A 22,947-nucleotide genomic window follows, 5' to 3' on the forward strand; every position below is an offset into this window, starting at 1 on the left:
CCATCATCAAAAAGGCATAACATTGAAGTACTATATAGTCAAATGCTGGGCCATTGAACCATTCAAACTGGTGATAGTGCAAGAGTGCAGTACAGCTGATATTAGTATTTTGTCTGTTTTCAACTGCAGTGCAATCTCAGAGTTGTTACATATAATAACAGGGAGTGTGGGGGTGCAGGACAGCTTGCTAAACATGTATTGGCGATGTTTCACCATTACACAGCTGTATACAAAGATGAGTTATATATTGTTCTCTGTGTTTAGTTTTTTCCAGACAGTTTCTTTGGAACTATCTGTAGCACATTATTTTTAAGTTATCATCTGCCAGGCATCTGCTAGGAAGGTGCTTGGTGTGACATCTGGACAGAGGAAGGAGGACAAGGAGACATGGTGGTGGAATGAGGAAGTACAGGAGAGTATACAGAGGAAGAGGCTGGCGAAGAAGAAGTGGGATTGTCAAAGAGATGAAGAAAGTAGACAGGAATATAAGGAGATGAGGTGCATGGCAAAGAGAGAGGTGGCGAAGGCTAAGGATAAGGCATATGGAGAGTTGTATGAGAGACTGGACACTAATGAGGGAGAAAAGAACCTGTACCAATTGGCTAGACAGAGGGACAGAGCTGGGAAAGATGTGCAGCAGGTAAGGGTGATAAAGGACAGTGAGGGAAACGTACTCACAAGTGAGGAGAGTGTGTTGAGTAGATGGAAAGACTACTTTGAAAGGCTGATGAATGAAGAAAATGAGAGAGAGAGAAGGTTGGATGAAGCAGATTAGCAAGGAGGAAGTAAGGACAGCTATGAAGAGGATGAAGAATGGAAAGGCTGTTAGCCCAGATGACATACCAGTGGAAGCATGGAGGTGCTTAGGAGAAATGGCAGTGGAATTTTTAACCAGATTGTTTAATGAAATTTTGGAAAGTCAGATGATGCCTGAGGAGAGGAGAAAAAGTGTTTTGGTACCTATCTTTAAAAATAAGGGTGATGTGCAGAGCTGCAGTAACTACAGAGGGATAAAATTGATCAGTCACAGCTTGAAGTTATGGGAAAGAGTAGTGGAAGCTAGGTTAAGATGGGAGGTGATGATTAGTGATCAGCAGTATGGTTTCATGCCAGGAAAGAGCACTACAGATGCAATATTTGCTCTGAGAGTGCTGTTGGAGAAATACAGAGAAGGTCAGAAGGAGTTGCATTGTGTCTTTGTGGAGTTAGAGAAAGCATATGACAGGGTGCCTAGAGAGTTGTGGTATTGTATAAGGAAGTCGGGAGTAGCAGAGAAGTATGTAAGAGTGGTACAGGATATGTACAAGGGTAGTGTGACATTGGTGAGGACTGTGGTGGGAGTGACAGATACGTTTAAGGTGGAGGTGGGATTACATCAAGGATCAGCTCTGAGCCCTTTCTTATTTGCAGTGGTGATGGACAGGTTGACAGATGAGATTAGACAGGAGCCCCCGTGGACTATGATGTTTGCAGATGACATTGTGATATGTAGTGAGAGTAGGGACCAGGTTGAGGAGACCCTGGAGAGGTGGAGATATGCTTTAGAGAGGAGAGGAATGAAGGTCAGCAGGGCTAAAACAGAATATATGTGTGTGTAAATAAGAGGGATGGTAGAGGAATGGTGAGGATGCAGGGAGTAGAGTTGGTAAAGGTGGATGAGTTTAAGTACTTGGGATCAACAGTTCAGAGTAATGGTGATTGTGGAGGAGAGGTGAAGAAGAGAGTACAGGCAGGGTGGAATGGGTGGAGAAGAGTGTCAGGAGTGATTTGTGACAGATGGGTACCAATAAGAGTGAAAGGGAAGGTCTACAAGAGGGTAGTGAGACCAGCTATGTTATATGGGTTGGAGACGGTAGCATTGTCGAAAAGGCAGGAGTCAGAGCTGGATGTGGCAGAGTTAAAGATGTTAAGATTTGCACTGGGTGTGACTAGGATGGACAGGATTAGGAATCAGTACATTAGAGGGTCAGCTCAGGTTGGACAGTTTGGAGACAAAGCAAGAGAGGCGAGATTGCGTTGGTTTGGACATGTGCTGAGGAGGGATGCTGGGTATATTGGGAAAAGGATGCTTAGGATTGAGCTGCCAGGTAAGAGGAAAAGAGGAAGGCCTAAGATGAGGTTTATGGATGTGGTGAGAGAGGACATGCAGGCGGTTGGTGTGAGAGCATGATGCAGAGGACAGGAAGAAATGGAAACAGATGATCCGTTGTGGTGACCCCTAACGGTAACAGCTGAAAGAAGATGATGATGATCTGCCAGTCATAACCAATATTCTAAATCTCAGAGTTTATCAAATTTTACCAAGCATGGTTAAAATAAAATTAACAAAAATCATCTGTAATGTTTGATTACAGTATTTTTAAAAAAGCAGATTACCAAATACAGTATGACTTGTAGATACAGAACTAAGTGAATTGAGCATTTTGCATTATAAAAAGGATGCAGCAGTACCTGGAGTGATATGCTAAGAAGATGGAGAAGCAAGTTTGAAGCCCATAAGATATTGTTCGCACACTGTAGGTATGTCAGTTACAGCCATTGTGTTCCAAAGTTCCAAACCCCAAACATGGACACCTCTGTTAATCTCCAGAGACTTCACGGCCAACAAATTAATAAAATTAAGATGCAGTTATAAAATAAAAGTACACTGTTATTTGACTCAGTGGGACTATGTGAAAAAGTCATTAAACTGTTTTTTTTTTTTGGAGTATGCCTGATGAATTATAACGGTAAAAAACTCAGACATCATTTTCACCTTACATTTATTACATACGTCTGGAAACTGTGACCAGCATTTAGAATGCAGTCTTAATAGCCAATTAGAGATGGCTTAATTTCTGTTAAGTGCTTACTTGTTTTATTCACTTATTAGTCTTTTGATATTTAGTGTGTTTTTAGCCTAAAATAATGAATGCTTTTTAGCACAGCAAAGGGAAATGTCAAAAAAGATGCCACACACCTAACATTTTGCAGGATAAATTTTACTGCAGTTAACCGATGGTAAAAATGTGCATCATTCAACAAGGACCTTGTTCAGCATAAATGAAAGATGGACAAAGACCATCAAAAGAAAAAAAAGAGCAACAATATGTCATGCTGAGAAAATAATTTGTGTACGAGACCAGTAGTGGTATTAATAGAAATGCCAAAACTAGGAAAGGAGTCATGCATTGTGCAATTTTTTTCACAGAAAAAGTATTTTTTGCACTAAAGGCTGTTGAAAAAGTGGCCAAGTAAACATAATTAGGGGTTTGAATGTGCAAGTGACATGCATATGGAAACTAACAGCAGAAGGCAAAACAAATAAAAAACAGTATCTATAAAGTCTTTATTTGGGAGGAAAATGGATAACTTGCATATACTTTGTAGTGGCAATCTCTTTTCAATGCCTGTGATCCAGAGTATTGCACTTTTTCAAATGGAGAATGCTATCTGTATTTAGGAACTTCTAGATCCAATTATTTCATCATGCCACTTTTACCACATAATGTCTATTTATAAGAATGGAATGGAATACTTGAATTTCATCATTGCTTTTCTGTTAGCTTTGCTGCTGGGCAAAGTAACTTTCACAACTCATTTATTATTCCCCATTAGAGAATATGCCCTAGTAAGTAAGAATTAACAACAGGACAAAAACATGTTTAAAAATCATAAACCAAATATGGAAGCAGCAGATGTCACAGAATAGTCAGTGTTTAAACCATATGGAATAAGTTTACTACTCTTCTAAGTATCACTAATGAAGTTTAATTAAGCACTAAGAAGGACTTACAGTTGTTAATCCCCAGTGGCAGGCTATTTTTGTCAGTTGAAACTTACTAAACCTTACTTTTTATTCCATTATTGCAGTAAAACATAATAAGACTTCCACTCAAAACTTGGAGAGATTCAGGTTCGTTTTTCAGTAGCCTCCAGTTAATTCTGCTCCTTTCCACTTCAATTACACCTCTTAACCTTACAAGTAGATAGAATAAAAACAGTTTCCTGAAGCCCATCTATCACTGCAGATCATTTTGCTGAACATGTTGTTTTAATGTGTCCCAACAGTAAGCCTCCAGTGACAAATCATAGGTAATCTAAAACCATGATGGTCAGGGTAATTTGGACCATATTTCATCACAGAAATCACACTGTTTAGTTCATTAGAGAGTTCAGTTATTTGGCTCAATTTATTGTAACTGGAGAGAGATGCTCAGAATCATTACATCCTTTCTGACTGTAAATGAGAATTTGTTCATTTTTCATTTGCAGACCATTCGTGGCAACTAGCCAGTCTGCTAGCTATTTCGGTGTTTTGCTCATTTGTCTCAGTTTCTTCTTGTACAACATCTGTTTGCATATATTACTGTCGCTCTCCGTTTCTGAAAATTCTAACTTACAACCATATCATTTTTGGCAGAAAGGGACAAAATGTGTTAACCAGCCAGCTAACAAACTTAAAATTTCACACCTGAAATAAGTAGAATTATAAAAAACAAGGTTTCCAGCAAGTCACTTGAGATGTATTCAATACGCTGTTAAGATTTAAGCTGTGTGTAAATCTTGTCTCATGAGATTTCTCTAGGTATGCCAATGTCTGACAGATGTACATTATATTTAATTGCACTGTAGTTACACTGCAATTTTTCTGCACATGATTATGAATTTCAAACTGTAAAATATATCACAGAATTAAGTATTCTGTGACATAGTAAAGGTAATGCACACTTGGGAAATACCAATGCCGAACACAGCAATGGCAGGCATGCATCATTTAGAGTCTGAGGTGCATAAATTACAGCAAGTCTAAACATACGCACTCACACATATGTATATGCACCAACTTTAAAAGTAGTAACCATGAAGTATTGTGGAGGTGCACATCTCAAACTGCCCAGTATAAACATGAAAAAACAAACATGCTTAAAACAGAAGTCTAACAAAATAATAAAAAAATATTATTTAATCATGTAGTTTTCAGCTGAATGCATTAGTTTAATCAAATATGGAAATGGTTTCTTCATTTTTTGATTAGTCAATTTCTTTAGGAATTTGATGAGACAAAATCATTTGAAGACAACTGCTTCTATGGGATATGTCAACACCAAGATACAGAAAGGCATGTGCTTGTTACTAGGTGTCAGACTACGTTTAAAGCTCAAGTTTTCAGAAACTCAAAATTGATATGGTCGAAACCATATGACTGATTTTCCAAAAAAGCAAAGCTTTTAAACGGACATGATGGTACAGTGAATATCAGGAAATGTATTATTTTCTCCACTGTAGTGCGTTCTTGGAGTTGGTATATATAGTATGCAGGAGGTGTGGGGCATGCAAAAATGTAGACAAAAAGTAGATCTTTGTTGTTTTCCAAAGTTGCAGTTTTCAGAAACTCAATCATATTGTCTCAACAATATGAATTTCGAGTTTCTGAAAACTCAAACTTGTGATATAAATCATTTAAGATATAATTCCTTGGTTTACTTTTTACAGTTGTGTGGTATTCTGTGGAAGACTGCAGAAGTATTGTAAAAGGAGTGAAAATGTGCGATTTTTTAAGAGTACCCATCCAGATGAATTCCAGGTCATTGTAGATGATCAGACAGCACATTGGAGCAGTGAGAGTGAACATGGAATAGTGTTCATGCATCAGTGTTGATTGGGAGTTATAAATCTACATGGAAGTGTGTGGCTACTCTCTGTTATTGGACAGCGGTGGAACCCACAGGAAGTTTACATAAAAACATGTTTATAAGCACAGCAGGAATGAGTGTCACATGTAAGTGTGTGGGGGGCACTACACTAGAGGCAGCAGAATTCTACAATCTCTCATAGGGTGCCACTGTCAAAAAGAGCCACAACTCGTCACAATCTTAATATTTTCACTGGCAACTAGCAGTATACACAATCAATGGCACTACAAACCTAAATATATAATTAACACCCACTTGTGTCTAGGAATGCCTTCCTTCTGTCTGACCACCTTACTCCGTACAATTCTCAATTTGTTTGTGTTAATATATATCTCTGAGGTTTCATTCACCTTTTGTTGCTTTATTACTTTTTGGATTGTTACTCACTGCGCATTTTTTTCATAGGTTCCACATACCCGATATGTCTGCCACTCTCATGGTATTTAATGAACTGCAATATTTTACCTGTACTTTGTACTTAATAATTGACTGCAATCGGCAAATGACTTAAACATCTCTGCACAGCCAAAGCACCGACCATTTGTGAGTCTGTTGGAAGTAGGGACGCAAGTCTGACTTCAGGAAAAAAAGACTGTCAGTAAAATTTCACCCGACACATGGAACTGCCTTCCTATCTCTGAAATAAGCTTTGGTATAATAAATGTAGGTCAAGCCTGATGAGTCTCAGAAAAATGTTACACAAGATAATTAGGGTAATAGGTACACATGTAGGTTATACCCCTGCAGACAACCGAGACCAGAACATGTGACCATTCAGAACCTTGATCTAGCTGCTCATTAGCTCTGTTCATTATCTCCTGCTGGACTTCCTTTTCTCCAACTGATTTTGCAGACTTGATTAAGCCGTTTATTATCCCTATCCATTATTTCTGCTGCATTTATTCATTTCGATACCTTACATCAAATGTACTCTAAAGATCTGCTCCTTTTCAATTTACTCACTTTTTAGCTATAACAAGTAACAGCGTCATCTCTGATCTTATTTGTTTTGTTATAGCTTTATATTTATAATTCTGCATTCTTGGTATCTGTATGTATTGTAATTCTCTATTTTCTAGTGAATTTCACATGCTGTAAGGAACTACATATGCATCTTCTTGTATGTCTGGAATATCATATCATATTACATACAAACTTATTTTTCTCTGCCATGTGGCTTTGATCATAGCTGAAAAGAAACTTCAGGCCAGTTCACTTAATCAGTAAACAAATAATAAATATATCAATACATAATATTTTTTTCAGGGCTGCAATGCACTGAAGCTAGGAGGTATGTCATCTCACTAGTTAAAGTTTCTATCACACAGCTCCAGGTCCAAAGTTCAGTTCTAACCTTTAGTTGGTTGTTGTCTCTGTGGCTTTTCATGTCTTACCAATGCATACAAGTGTTTTCTCCACATATTTTGTTTTTCTCCCTACCTTCTCATAACATGCAGATTAAACTCTTTGCCTAACCTGTTTGTATTTACTGCACTTACCCTTACCACACTGTGCTGGGTCATGCTTGAAAGGGATAAAAATAGCACAAGAAGTCTAAATTCATTTATCTAATAATAAGCAGTCAAAACAGCTATTCACATCAGTGCAATAATGGAAGACAGAAACCATACATAGCTACTGATGTACAAAGAAATACTTAAACACACTAAAAAGGAATGAACAAGAATGCAAGATCTACAGGAAGGATGTAGCTGGAAACAATAAAGGAAGCATACAGGTACATGTCAGTGAAGGAATAAAGTTTTGTGTTTAGGAAAATGGAGACTATAGAAACAGTGCTAGTAAAGACCAGGTTAGTGGTAGTGAGGCTGGAAAGCAGAAAAGATGGTAGTTAACAGAAGAGATATACAGTATACCTGATGCTAACACAAAAATTATGCAAAATTTTTTGAGAGGAGAGAAAAGTACAGACAGCACAGCACAACATTACACAACAAGTAACTGATTCTCATATGAACAAACAGTAAAGTGTACTTTTGTTTTGTTATATACTGATTGAGTGTAACCATTTGAAATGTCAGGACCCAGATGAGCAAGTCCTGCAATGTGGATACAATGTCTGAAAGAAGGACTTACACATATTAAGTCCGAGATGCCATTTTATTGGATATTCTCTTTTCTCTGGTACGGCAATCTCAGAATTGGTATATATAAGTTAAGGTGGTGTGTGGGGCTTTCCCCATGTAAAACGAAATTTAAATGAGAAGAGGAATTTTCAAAATTCACCCCTCTCCTGAGTTTTCAGTCTTTTTTTCCACTTATTGGCACTCGGAATTTTGAGTGCCGACATTTCAATAGGGAGCCAGTTCTGAGACTGCTACAGTGAGCTACAGTGGTAGAATCTGATTTGGTATAGATAAACAACAGGGATGTGGGGTATGCATTGCCCTATATGAGTTATAGTGGACAAAGGGTGTAGGGGACAAAATCTCCCTTTGCAATAATACTTTTTATTGATACTTAAAGATTTGAAGTTTGCATTTTTTGGATAAACTACATTTACATTTTGACATATTTGACTGCTGAGCAGCACTTGTCTAGGACATTTATCATGTAGCCATCTGAACAGGGAAGAGAAAGTGGTGATTAGGGGACATTTACATTTACCAGAAGATTGTAATAAAGCAGATTAAAAGAAAACTTCAAAGTGGAGACCTTGATTCAGGAATGAAGCAGCCTAAGATAGTGAGAGAGAGATATTGGGTCAGGCAGAGCTGTATAAAATACTGAGTGTGACAAAGGGAATGCATGGGTAAAGCTGAGACCACCACCAGAAAATAATGGCAATGCCATAGTATAGTTCAGACTACATTGTAACAAGGAGAACTAGGTCATGACAGAAGTATGAATAGGCAGAAGTTGACAAAGAAGGTGGTTAATAAATTGGACTACAAATGCTGTCTGGTTCTTAAAAGTACAGGTAAAAGGCCCAATTTTGAGCCAGATTATCTGAGTTTGAAAAGTGTTTCATCCGATGGAAAAGCCAGATGGGGAAGGTAGAAGTAAGTGATTGTTGTCAGCTCACCAATTCTAAGGGGAGGGTGTGGTGAATCTGGTAGGCACATCATTATCATGGAGGGAATCATCAGTCACTGAACATGGCTAAAACTAAGATCATCTGCTTGAGTCCATCATGCCATTGATGGCAGCCTTCTGCAGCATGTGAGTGGAAGCATATACATACATTCATTGGGGGAGTGCATAGTAGTTTTTGGTTGTACTATGGGAGCTCATACACCACCAAGATGTGGGAGTTATGGTCTTAAATCAACAAGCCATGATGGATGCCTGAATGAGTGCCTGTTTGGCCAGCCTTTGCCATACAGGAAATGACCAAACAGCCAACTGTTCCAGCCTTATGAGGAATTAATGGGCCATTAGATCACTATGAGGGCTGATGTTTGGCAGACACCAAGAACCAAAGTAAATTATAAAAAAAAATCAAATCAAAAAAATCTGAAGGCTGTGAAAAGTCAGCTCCTCTTTATTTGTAGTGACATAATAGAAGGGGCCGGAGCAGTCTGCTATGTGACATGGGATGTTCAGGGTAGATGGGTAACCAAAGGAAAAGTGGTTTAGTCAAACCATTTTTAATGAAATATGATTCATTCATTCATTCTTTGGACATTTTGAATATAAATGAAGGGTAGAAAATCTTTAGAACATGAAATGGATAATAAAGGCAGAAAAAAGAATGCAAGAAGAAATATAATATTTTATCTGAAAAGTGGATTAAGGATGTAATAAGGAAGGAAAAAGTAGTAATGAATGATGTGAAAACTAGACATAAATGGGGAAAGTCAGTCAAACAAGAAATAAGAGAAGTAGAGGTGTGAGAATAGCTGGGAAACGGATGCAACGTGACCAGACAGCTGACATGAAAAGCACTAAGAACAGCTTGTTAAGACATTTTTTTCAGAAATATAAAAATATAAATCAGAAATGCTGGAGTTCATTTATATGTAGAGGGTACAAGTGAGAAAGTGAATAACACTGGCATTCTAATAGCTTTCACCAAGAAAAGGCCTGGGAAGTTACAAACATGAGAAATAGCACCAGCTTATTTTGGGAGGAGAAATGAGTGAATAAGGAAGAGATATGCACACACTGAAAAGAAAAATGTTTTTATTAGAAGAAAAACAAAAAAAGGGCCTAGGGATGTTCACAAAAGATACTTAAAAGAATAGCAGACATTACGCTCAAATCATATTTCACTAATACACAACTTGTCAGTGCAGACAAAGGAAGTACAGATGTAACAAAGGAGGGCTAAGTGGTGCTGTTAGCTGAGGAGGAGGAACAAGTACTGACCCATGGAACTACAGACCAATGTGGTCTATTTCGGTAGCATTTAGCATGGCACAGAACACTTTTGGAGGGGACTATAAACGTATCAATGGGTTGTGCTCTGCAGAAGGAAGGATAACAACAGATTTAAATATTTTTAGTATAATCTGGTTACAGGTTTTACTATATCCAGATCTGTTTGTGTGATTACTGTTTCCCTGCTACGCCATCTTGTGTTGGCCAGGGCTGCCTACACTTACTGGGAGTAAGTGAACTGGTTGGAACTTTTTTGGCATAGGGTGGTGAGCTAAGAGCTCAGGGACAAGGGTTGATTGGTCAATTCCAATGTTTCTATTTTACTTTCATTTTTGTGGTGTTTAAACCTCACATCTGCATAGGTTTGTGCTTGTTGTGTGTCACACACCGCAGGTGCACTGTTTTAACCTTTTGCAAGGTATCTCAGCTGTATTTTTTTCCTTATGAGCACTCCTGTGTAAGTGAGGCCCCTTGCTTGCAGCCACTGTATTGAATTTATCCAGCCCTACTCACATCTATAGGTATTCTCCTCAGATTGTACCCACTTTACTATCCCTGACCTCTCTTTCATAGCTTCTGACAACAATGGGCGGACAATTTCCTATGTTTTTTCTTCTAGTCTGGTTGATATGGGCATCCTGAGACAGTGTAGCAACTGTTTTATGTACACAGACAACCCTCTACTCCTACCACCTAGGAACACAATATGTGAGAGATGCAATTACACTAAGAACATAAAATCCTTGCTGTCTCAGTCACAAGACAGTACATCTGACGCTGAGGAGGTTGTGCAAATACGACAAACACCACACCTCTAACACCACCAACAGCTGTACATCACACTCCTACATATGCAGAGGTTCTCAACAAAAACATACCTAAACAAAAGAGACCTCTGAAGCAAAAACACACATGCATGTCACAACCCACAGCACCAAGCACCACACATAATGCTTGTGTCTCACAGCCTCTAAGGCCCAGCCACAAACCCAACATACTAATCATAGGAGACACTATTGTTAGACATACAAATGTGCCCCTCACCAGGCTAGACACGGAGAAAGTCACGGTAAGTTGCTTGTCAGGTGCTAGAGTTTGCCATATCACATAAGCGCTTAAGTCTCTTAACAACAGGTACTGTTATAACTCTGCCATAGTCCATGTTTGTGTCAATGACTTGAGAAGTACCTCTCTGGACTAGGTGAAGTGAGACATGATTGAGTTCGCTGAGTATGTCTCCCAGGCAGGTATGTCCCTAGCCTTAAGTAGCATCCTACCATCACAAAGAATGATGCCTCAGTACAAACAGAAAATGATTGACTTTAACAATTGGCTTAGTTTCTGGTGTCATTCCAAGGGGATCCAGTAACTGACAGCCTGGGAGGACATGACTGACAGACCATGATGCTTTGCCAGAGATGGCCATCATCTGTCTCGTCTGGGTTTCAGGCTTCTGGCAAAGGCCTTTGCCTCCCCATAGTGCCTTTTTTAGGCAAAGACATGAGCAGAGAATTACCAACATGAAAAATTCTTCTAAACGAAATTTAAAAGTAATGCTGCTGAATGCTAGGAGTCTTATCATGAAACTAGACTCACTGCAAGCCTTCCTCACCCTGGAGGATGCTGACATTTGTGCAGTCACTGAAACCTGGTTCAAAGCTGTGGAGAGCACCCCAACCTTACCAGGTTACTCATCCTACCATACTTTCAGATCCCAAATGGAGGGCTAAGAAGCCAAAGGAGGGGTAAGTTTCAATATTTATCAAAGACATACACACCTCTATGCTGGTCAAATGGTATGACACACAGGAGACACTTCAAGTGCAGTTAACTGTTGATGAAACTTCTATTCAAATCATAGCTATCTACAGACCCCCAACCATGACTCAGGACACCCGCTCCACCTATCTGGACTTACTTGAATCCATCAAGATTCAACCCTCTACCCTGATTCTGGGTGACTAACTACCCAACCATACAGTGGAAGACCGATTCTAGCCCAAACATGAATGCCCATAGAATCCTTGACTTTGTCAGCTGGTCGACACCCCCATAAGAGGTGACAATATCCTGGACCTGTTACTAACATGAGTAGCCACTGTAGCAAGATCCAACCATAAAGCGATCACTTTCAAAGTCACCATACTCCCTGACCCCACCCCACCTGTCAGGATCAAACAAAAAAACTTTTCCAAAGCTGACTACAATCTCCTGAGAGCAGGTATAAGCAGCGTTACAGCCACCATCCCTTCAGTTGGAACTAGCATTGATGTCCAAGTCTATACCAAATTATATGAGTGCCTACATAGCTGAATGGACTCAGCAATACCTGACAGGACCAAATAATCTTCCTTAAGGAAGAGGAAACATATCTGGTGGAAAGCAGTAATAAACAAATTCTTCAATAAAAGGAAAAAGTTGCTGTCCAGGACCAAGAAGGAGCAGGTGCCGAGTTGGAAGCAATCTCTCCTTTGTCTGAACAAGCGAATAAGGTCACTGGTGAAATCCTCTAAGGCTGAGTCGAAATTGGCCACATCCACCAAGGACAATCACAAGGCCTTCTTCACATATGTCCACGATCTCAAAGGTAACACCTGCATCTGCTCTGAACTGGTGGTCATGAACACCACATACACAAACGCCGTAGATATAACCAATCTGCTGGCAGACAGGTTCAGTAAAAACTTCACCCCCCTGTATCCCCCATCAGTAAACCAGGACATCCCCAGCAGCTGACCCCCTCCTCTCATCACTAGGGAGCAGGTGTTTGATGCCCTCTCAAAGGCAAAAAATACAGTCTCCATGGAACCTGAAAACATCCCTGGCTGCATCCTACATGAACTCAGGCATGAGCTCTCCACTCCATCAGGCTCCTTATTCAACCAAAGCCTGAGCACTGGCTCCATCCCAGATGAATGGAGGACAGCCACTGTGATCCCTCTACACAAAGGTCGAGCATCCATTGATCCAGGCAGTTATAGGCCCATCATCCTAACTAGCCTGATCTGCAAGGCCATGGAAAGCATTATTATGGACCTTATAAACAAAGAGATTGGCAACCTCCAAACACTTGACCCCACACAATTTGGTTTTGTCAAAGGGAGATCATGTCTATTAAACTTGGATAACTTCTTCGAGACAGTCATCAAAACCATGGACGAGGGGAAGATGGTGCCCACTGTCTACCTTGACCTAGCCAAAGCCTTCAACACTATTCCCCACTCAGGCATAATAGATAAACTCTCCCAGCTGGGAATCAACTTGTTTGTTACCATATGGGTAGCTAACTGGCTCACTGATAGAACCCATTCAGTCAAAATAGGGAAGCCACCTCTAGTAGTAGACCCATGACAAGCAGTGTACACCAAGGATCGGTCTTGGAGCCTCTACTGTTTGGGATATACTTGTCTGAGGTGCAAGCCAAAACTAGTGGTCTGTGTATGACCAAGTTTGCAGATTACTGTAAGCTGGATGCGGTCTTAAATTCCCCTAGTGATGTGAACATCTTCCAAAAGGGCCTTACCCAGATTGACTGGTGCCGGGAACATGGTCACAAACTGAATGCCAAGAAATGCATTATTATATCCTTTGGGGAAAATGGCATCCCCACTAATTATCACATTAATAACAATGTACTAAGCACACAAGCAGTCATGAGGGACTTGGGCATCCAGGTTGATAGCAACCTGACTTTTGATCAACACGTTGCCTCCATTGTATGGAAGGTTTTCTACATGGTCCACCTCATAAGTAAGGGTATTTCATCCAGGAACAAGGAGGTCATAACATCCCTGTACTCCTCCTCCATTATCAGACCCATTATAGAGTACAATGCTCCCTTAGGCATGTACCTTGCCAAGCACATGCAGCAGCTGGAGAGACCACAGAGGTTCCTGACCAGCAAAATCCAGGGTCTCAAACACCTGTCCTATACAGATAGGCTAAAATCCATGTCATCTACTCAGTCTCATACAGACTGTTCAGAGGTGACGTGTGTCTGGCATACAAGGCCATCTCAGACCCAGCCTTGATGGAATTACTGCATAACCGTAAGTCAAAATCAACTTAGGCAACCCACGCACAAGGCCTAAATCTGTTCTGTGACATTAATAGAATTTGTTGGCAGGATAAATTTGTGTCCCAGATACTCCTGTCTGTGGAATAGACTCCCTCTCCATGTTAAGTAAGGTACCTCTCTAGCCCTCTTTAAGAGGAACCTGGACGACTGGATAGGAAACAGAAAATACACCCCCGTGATCCCACCTGTGTGTCTGTTGGACAGGGAAAACAGGTGCTGACATTGTGGGAACATGGGCGAAATTCATGGCTAGGCTTATAAGGGCCTCCGAGCCAGTAGCCTAGTGCCATCCTATGAACCTATCATCCTTTTCACAAGCAGCAAACCATGTCATACAACCTTACTAGCATTAATGAAATGGGTGACTAAACTTAGGGACTAAGAGTTACCTGTAGAAAAAGCCAGTTTAGATTATAAGAACGCCATTGAGCCTGCCCCATAATGAAAGCTACAAGAAAAGAAGGTGGGAGCAAAGCCAAGGATGTTGAAGTGCTTTAAAAAAATCGTAGCAATAAGGAAATGGCTTGCAATTATAGCAATATCATTTGGGTGGAGGATGTTAGTGAGCAGAGAACCAAAGGTCTCAATATTATGGCAACAATCTTTGAATCACATATGTCAGATTTTGCAGTAAGAGTGGAAAACAGAATAATTGTATTTGCAGCTGATACAGTGGCAAAGGAAGGAGGTGTGCCTAATCTATGGGAAGTCTTTATTAATTAAGAAGAAAGGGCACACAAATGGCAGCCCAGGTTCAATGCCACCAAATGTAATGTGCTGTACGTTAAGAAGAGAAATAATAGGATACAAAAAATCCTGGACATTGGAAGCCAGGGAAAATCAGACAGGAAAAAGCCTGAGAACATCAACCTCAGCCAGACTGAACCTTCAGGTGCAAAGTGCGAGAATGGTGGTTTTGCCTATCAGAAATTACTAGACTGTGAAACGTGGAAAGCAATAAGGAGGTGATCCAGTTGGGTCCAAGATATTGTTAATTGAGAGACCACATTTGAAGCACTGTGAGCATTCCTGAAGACTATTGCAAGGGAAAGGAAAAAAGGGGAAAAAAGTGTGTATGTGAAGAAAGGAAACTCAGCTGACACAATTAATGAAAGAAAAGAATAATAAGGTTAAAAGTAGTACTCTTGTTGAAATTCAAAGGATTGCAATTGTGGTCATGGAAGCCACAAGACTAAGTGTGGGGATGGGGAATATATAGCATGTTCAAGATTAAGGTACCACAGGGTCATCATTCTAACAGAAGGTACTGAAATCTTGGAGTTAGCACATGTAAATACTAGTGACAGAGTTCACCATGCTAACAGGATACAGAGGACTGAAGCCACTATGCAGAAATGCCTTAATGATACTACAGCAAGTGTCAAAATTCACTAGTTTCTTTTGCAAATTCAATTTATGTTTCAGAGTTACAGTGACTTAAGTTGTGGACTTGCTCTTCTGATATGAAGCCTACAAATACTCAAACTAGAAAGTGAAACAGAAAGGAAATACGATATGAGGATGCTGAGTAATGGAGGGAGGCAATATTCAACATAGTAGTACCCAAAGTAAAGGAAAAGGGATACAGGAGAGGCCATGAAAGGGTGTATCCCATGTCATTAATCAAAGTATATTTTGTAAGGATATTATACAAACTTTAGATAACAAAGGATTAGCTGTATTCATTTTCAAGCATCCATAGCGTAACACTCTGATTATCATGGTATTTATTACAGTATAAAATACAGTTCAAGTTGTATTTAGTGTACAAAATACGTCACATTTAGCGAGAGAAACTTGATCACTGACAATTAGTACAGATAGATAAGGTACAGTAATAGCTAATATCTCACCACAATCACCTAAGTTATTTGGAAACTGCTGTATTTTACTTCAACATACATTTTTAATGTCAACTACAGAAGCCCAAAAAGGGCATACAAGATATTCTTACAGGTAGTAATGTAAATGACAATAAAAACAGAAGTAAAAAAAAAGGAAGTAATGACTACATTTCTGAACAGAAATAAATGGCATAAAAAGTGACAAGGGATAGGTTTGTTGACAAAAGAAGATGTAGTTGATATAACGATAAGCTGTAGCAAAGTCAGGCTTCTCCGTAAGCAAATCTTAACTGTGTTAATTTATAATGGACAATTTTTACTTCCAATAATTAGTCTAAGAGGAGGATTTCTATGATGACAGTAGCTCAGCCTGTATCTTAAAATTCATATGGGCAAGTTTTACTTCCAAAAATTAGTATAAGATGATGAATTCTGGGATGGGTTACACTGTATGCATTCTTTGTCTCACAATTTATATTGCCAATTTTTACTTCAGTTCAAAGAATGAACTTTTTGGATGACCATAGATGATTCTATGTCTCAAGGCCTGGATACGTATAGTTATGTTTATAATGGTGTATAATCTTCAGATTATGGCTAGGTTGTCTGTTAATTTATTTAGAATGGAATATATTACAGGACTATGTATGTAGAATTTGTGTCCTGCTAAATAGGCATAAAATAGGATGCAATGCACTGAGTTAATTGCAATCGTGTGTGTGTCTGTGATGAGTACTACAAACAAGAAATTATGTAAGAGAGCTATAGATCCATTTTTTATTTGAAGGCTGAAGGCATTTGTGATCTGTGTGAGTGTAAATATGGATAACATGATAAGAAGGGGAGTAACTAATGCCCATTTGTAAGTTAGGAGTGAAATATCAATAATTAGTTATGTTTTCTTTTTATTTACTTGTGCTGGTTGGGAGTCACAAGAGCAGAAATTAGCATATTGGGGAAAGGAGGATCTAAAACCAGAAAAAAAGTAATCATTGAGGGATTACTGCTAGCCATATAAAATGTTACTTGGCAACCAGTGCTCACTAGTAAAAACAATCTACATGACTCACTGGGGCAGAATGCTTAAACAAAAAGCTCTAATCACTCAGATGAGAGAAAGGCATCATAAATAAGAGAGTTATAAAATAACAATGACAGTAATGCATTTCTCCTCTGTTATCAGGCACATACAGTACAACCCATTCACACACCACAGACAGATGTGCCCACTGGTTACAACCACTTTATTTCCTCTGCATATCTTAGATATAGTAAATAAATTCATCCCATAAATAAACAATAGTATCAGTAATGTATTACATCTTGCTGGTGGCATGCACATACAGTGCAGTATTGCACTTTCCCCATACCATATGCATTCTCACACAAACGCGCACGCAAGCACACACACACACACACACACACACACACACACACACACACACACACACACACACACACCTCTGTGGGCAGTGAACAGACACAGTAATATACATTAATGTAGACAGATAACTATACATGCCCACAGATATGGCACTGATGGACAAGAAATGAAACAGTGGTGCTAACAGAAATAACTGAAGTTGTTTCCAACTTTACACAAAAGGACTGATCATCCCAGAAAATAGACTGGTAAGAAAGTGCGAAGTAGTAATAAATGATGTCAGTTACACAGCTTGATATTTTTATGAAGTAATGGGTAATTAGCTACACACACCTTCGATTTTTGTAAAACTAGCTATACATACCTTCAATTTTGGTAAATCTTTTGGTGCAATCTTGTAAGGAAAGGCTAAAGGTTCTAATGCAGCGGTGTACAAATATATACATATACCTATATATACAGACACACACACATACTTCTCTATGAATATTTGGGTTAACTGCAGTTTATGGCCCACCAGACTCTGACATTCATGGTGCCCATAATGAGTATCAGATCAGGAAGCTGCCTTGATGTCTTCAACATCTGCTGTCACTATATTTTAAATTGTCCTTACTTTATTACAGTACTGAAAGATGCAAGGTCTTACACAACAACTCCATGCCCTGTAGAAATATACTGTATACTGAATATGCTTAGTGTGCTATATATTTAACATGGTAGCCCAAAACCTACACTGTTGGCAATGAAAATGTATGATTCACATTACTAGTAATATAAAGGCTGACACAGAAACCACCGTCTGTGAGATATAGACATCAGGTCATGTCTATGAATCTGGGTGCCCAAATGACATGAATCTTCAGAAAAACTCAGCAGCTGGTTTATAATTTTAATTTGATTCCTATTCTGCAGCTTAGTATCTGTAATACTGCTGAACTGCATGAAAACACCATGAGTAGAATCATGTACAGTTAAACAGAAAACTATTTTTTTTCAGTACCTACACACTCTAATATAATTCATTAAATTGCAAGTGTTGATTTCCTCTGTTTTTACATTTTACAAGCCATTTCCCTCAGCTTTCCGAATTTCTCTATTACCTTGTAAAACTTCATCAATTAATTGCCTTACAGTGTGCTGTCAGTATTGTGCACCAGTGACTCATTATACATTATCTTAATTTTTCTGTCATATCGTTTTCAGTGCCCTTTTTGCTCACACTTTGGTATCTCTAGCATATAATATTTTATTTTTAGCACTACACAAAAATGACTCAGCATATTTGTTAAAAGCTATATGCTTATTAAACTCTCACACACTCAAAGACCCTTTTGCAACTACTATAGTTATGTTTATTCGCTGTAATAATTCTTCTCTCTCTCTCTCTATTAGTTTTTAAAACCTATTCACAGCATTTCTCATTAAAATTCTAAACTTATCAACATCTTTAGCTGTTGATAAACATACATATAGTTTTTTGCATTTCATCACATCCAAATCTTAAATCTATTACTTTTCACACACAAAAACATTGGAATACTAATCTTTAATGTTGACATTTTCCTATACATATCTTCTCAATGGTACTTTACATTTAGACAGCTATCAATTTTAAGCAGCTTCCATTAAATGTGTACGATTCTTGCAGTAATCCATACTTCAAATGTGTGCATAAAATCTCTGAATCTTAAAGTCATACATGATCATTTCTAAAATGCATTAATAAAGCCTCCTACTTTGTTGTCATGAATTTTAATTTCTACTTGCCAAATTTGCAATATTTAAACGATTGACTTCACATTTCTATATACTTAGTTGTAACTGATAAATTATGAGTCAAGATTTTGCAATCTCTCTCACAACATATTGTAAAATTTGTGAACTTTTTAGTAAGCCTTTGCCCAAATAAATCTAGAGAATCCTTAATAACATCAGGGTACATGTTAAAGTTGGGTGAAGTGGGAATTTGCAATTTCCCCACTGTTGTACAGTTTTCGATTTAATATAACTAGAAGGAGGCAAGAGAGGCTTGTCCTCTTACAAAAGAAAAAAATATATATATTTTTTTTATTTTTGTTGTCATTCATTTTTTTCAGTCCTTTGGGACTGATATGTTGCTGTTCACTGTTTTGGTACTTTGAGACACACACACACACACACATATATATATATATATATATATATACATACAGACATACTATATACACATACTATATTATATATATATACACACATACTATATATATATATATATATATATATATATATATATATATATATATATACATACTATATATATATATATATATATATATATATATATATATATATATATATACATACTATATATATATATATATATATACATACTATATATATATATATATATACATACTATATATATATATATATATATATATATACATACATATATACATATACACACATACTATATATATATATATATATATATATATATATATATATATATATATCTACATACATACATAGGTTCATAGGTTCATACTAGGCTATCTGCCCTAGGGCATTTATAAGCCTAGCCAGAGTGTGTTTGGCTTTCGACACCCATTTTAAATGAATTTTGCTATGCCCTTTTTCGAGGTTAGTATACTGTGCCTCTGTCTAACAGTGACACACAAGTGATACCCGGGGTAAACCTACTATCTCCCATCCACTCATCAAGATTCCTCTTGAAGAGAGTCAATGAGGGACTCTGCCTAACCTGGACTGGGGTTTTATTCCAGAGTGAAGGGAGCCTCTGGGTTATGAATCTGTCCCTCCAGCATGTCCTATGTATTTCAGTGCTGAGGTTCAAGTCTCTCGAGCGCGTAGCTCGATGGGATTTGGATTTTCTGAGGTGCAGCATGCCCATTAATTCTGGCTTGGACATGGCTTTATACGTCAGGCACAGATCGCCTCTGAGCAGGCGGTATGCCACTGAGTAGAGCTGGAGTTTCTTTAACTGGGCAACATATGGCATCTGTATGAGCCCTTTGATCCTCTTGGTGAGGTACTTTTAGGGTCTTTCCAGTTGCTGCAGGTGTCTGGTAAGGTACATCCCAAAAGGGGCATTGTACTCAATTATGGGCCTGATGAGGGATGAGTCAAGAGGCACGATGACCTCCCCTAATCTAGATGTGAATTCCTTCATGTTTAGGTGGACTATATAAAATGTTTTTCTAACCACTTTGGCCACATGGTTGTCAAATGAGAGATTGCTATCAACTTGGGTCCCCAGGTCCCTAATTACTTCTTCCGTACTTAAAGGATTACCACCTCTGTGGTAATTTGTGGGCACTTTGTTTTTGCCAAAGAGGATGACTATACACTTTTTGGCATTTAGCTTGAGGCCATGGCTCTGGCACCAGTTGTCTGTTTCTATGAGGCCCTTTTGTAGGATGCTTGTGTCGGCTGGAGAGTCTATTATGGCGACGAAATATACACCAGGATCTTTATTAAATAAAGCTTTCGGGTCTACACCCTTCATCAGTATAACTTAACATATAAAAAATCACCATTTAAATAGGAGAACAAAGTCACATGCTTCAACCCAACCCACCTAACAATAAAAATGTAAAGCTACGATGAATCAATAAATATATGCAAAGTAGCACATAAAAAATCACATCTATAAAGCATATATATTTTTATAAATAAACAATTTTATACTGTTTCATATGAAATCACATGCACCATACTTAAAAATTAATAATTAATCATTAAAACTTAAACTTATAAAACTTCTCTCTGTCTTTTGACCAGAACGGGCTTTAGACTAACTGAATTATTTAGGCCTGGGGCTACATCAGCTTGAAGTCTAATAATCCATTCTAGTTCTTTCAATTCCAATAAATTATTAATGTCACCCTTCCTCAGACCTACCTCTACCTTACACAGGACCCTAAATTTAAAAGTATGTCCCACACCTTCATCCAATATATGCTTACTTAAGGCATTGGTGGGCAACTTCCTCCTGATTTCAGACCTGTGTACCACCATTCTCTCCCTCAATTTTCTTATAGTTTTGCCTGCATAGAATGAGGTGCAACACACACAAGTAGCCAAATATACTACTCTCTCCTCATTACAAGCAGTAATTGTTCTCATGGTAAATGTCTCAGTTATAGGATGTGTAAATGTAGCATCACCTGTATAAATGTCATTGCAACAAGTACAATTATAGCATTTCACTGTTTTAGCCACCCTTCTATCATCTCCATTTTTATTCTGAAAATTCTTGTAGCACAATTTCTGCTTCAAAGCTTCAGAGCTCCTATAGGCGAACCTAGGTTTATCACCTACTATAGACCTAATCTCAGGCATAGCCATTAAAATTGCCCAATTCTTCTCAATTATGCTACAAACACTATGAGAATTTAGGTTATAAGTTGTCAAGTACCTAACAGCAATATTATTACCCAACATCACCTGTCTAGTAGCACTATTCTCACTACAGCCTCATAATATAGGTTTATACCTGGACTCTCTTTCAATAATTCCATCTTTAATTACTTTATTTATAAATTCCTTCGAATAACCACTCTTCTCAAACTCCATTGCCATAGCATTTACCTGCTCTTGAAACACTTCATCCTTTGTATTTAATCTACTCAGTCTAATAAACTGTGCTTTCAACGTTCCTTTGAAAATATGAGGGGCATGCATGCTGTTTTTATTAACATACCTAAGGGCATAAACATCTTTTCTAAACACCTTGGATTCCAAAATATTAGATTCCTTAAAAATTGTTACATCCAAAAAATTCATAACACTATCTGAAGTTTCCATCTTGAAACTCAGGAAACTAGTTGAATCATTCAAGTACTGTAAATACAGATCCAAATCCAGCAAAGTACCCTTCCATAACATAAAGCAATCATCTACAAACCTCTTATAGAATGACACATATTTGTTGAACTCAATACTCTTATCTAAAATAACCCTTTTCTCCCATTCATGAACTACAAGGTTGGCATAGGTGTTGGCAGCAGTATTGCCACCTGTTAATTGAGGAAAGGTTCACCATCAAAATAAACACATTATGTAATAAAACAACTTCTAAAAGAGAACAAATAGTCTCAATGTCTCTTCCATTCATTTTAACCTCTTGACACAAAAAGTCACGTACGGTATTAACACCATATTCGTTAGGTATTACTGTGAAAAGTGAAGCAATATCCAGGGTAACCAAAATGCAGTTATCCATATTATTAATACACTGCCATTCATATAAGCTATTCAAAAAATCATTTGTATCTTTAAGCACAGTTGTACATACTTTCAAATACTTCTCCAAGACGCCCTGCAGGTATTTCGAAACAGGTTCAGTGACCCAACCTCCACCAGAAACAATAGGCCTCAGGGGGGCGGGTCACTAATACTTTTATGTATCTTGGGTATACCATATATTTGGGGAATTCTTGGGCAAGGAACAGTTAGATAACTAAATAGATCTATACTTATATCATCATTTATTTGTAGGTCATAAATGACCATATTCACTTCACTAATTAATCTTTGTACTTCAACAAAAGAAATCTTTTTAAAAGTGGTGACATTATATAAAAGATCTTTAAACCTCATAAAATAAAAAAAATC

At 38.1% G+C, this 22,947-nt stretch overlaps 1 protein-coding gene across 1 annotated transcript in view; it reads right to left on the reverse strand.

The window, feature by feature from the left end:
• Window positions 1-22,947, reverse strand: part of PTPRT (protein tyrosine phosphatase receptor type T) — a 3,212,182-nt gene that overhangs the window by 2,295,256 nt on the left and 893,979 nt on the right. The gene's annotated exons all lie outside the window — the stretch shown is intronic.

This window comes from Protopterus annectens, chromosome 12.part0, assembly GCF_019279795.1.
Source record: "Protopterus annectens isolate FY-2018-M chromosome 12.part0, PAN1.0, whole genome shotgun sequence".
In the NCBI taxonomy this organism is placed as follows: domain Eukaryota; kingdom Metazoa; phylum Chordata; order Ceratodontiformes; family Protopteridae; genus Protopterus; species Protopterus annectens.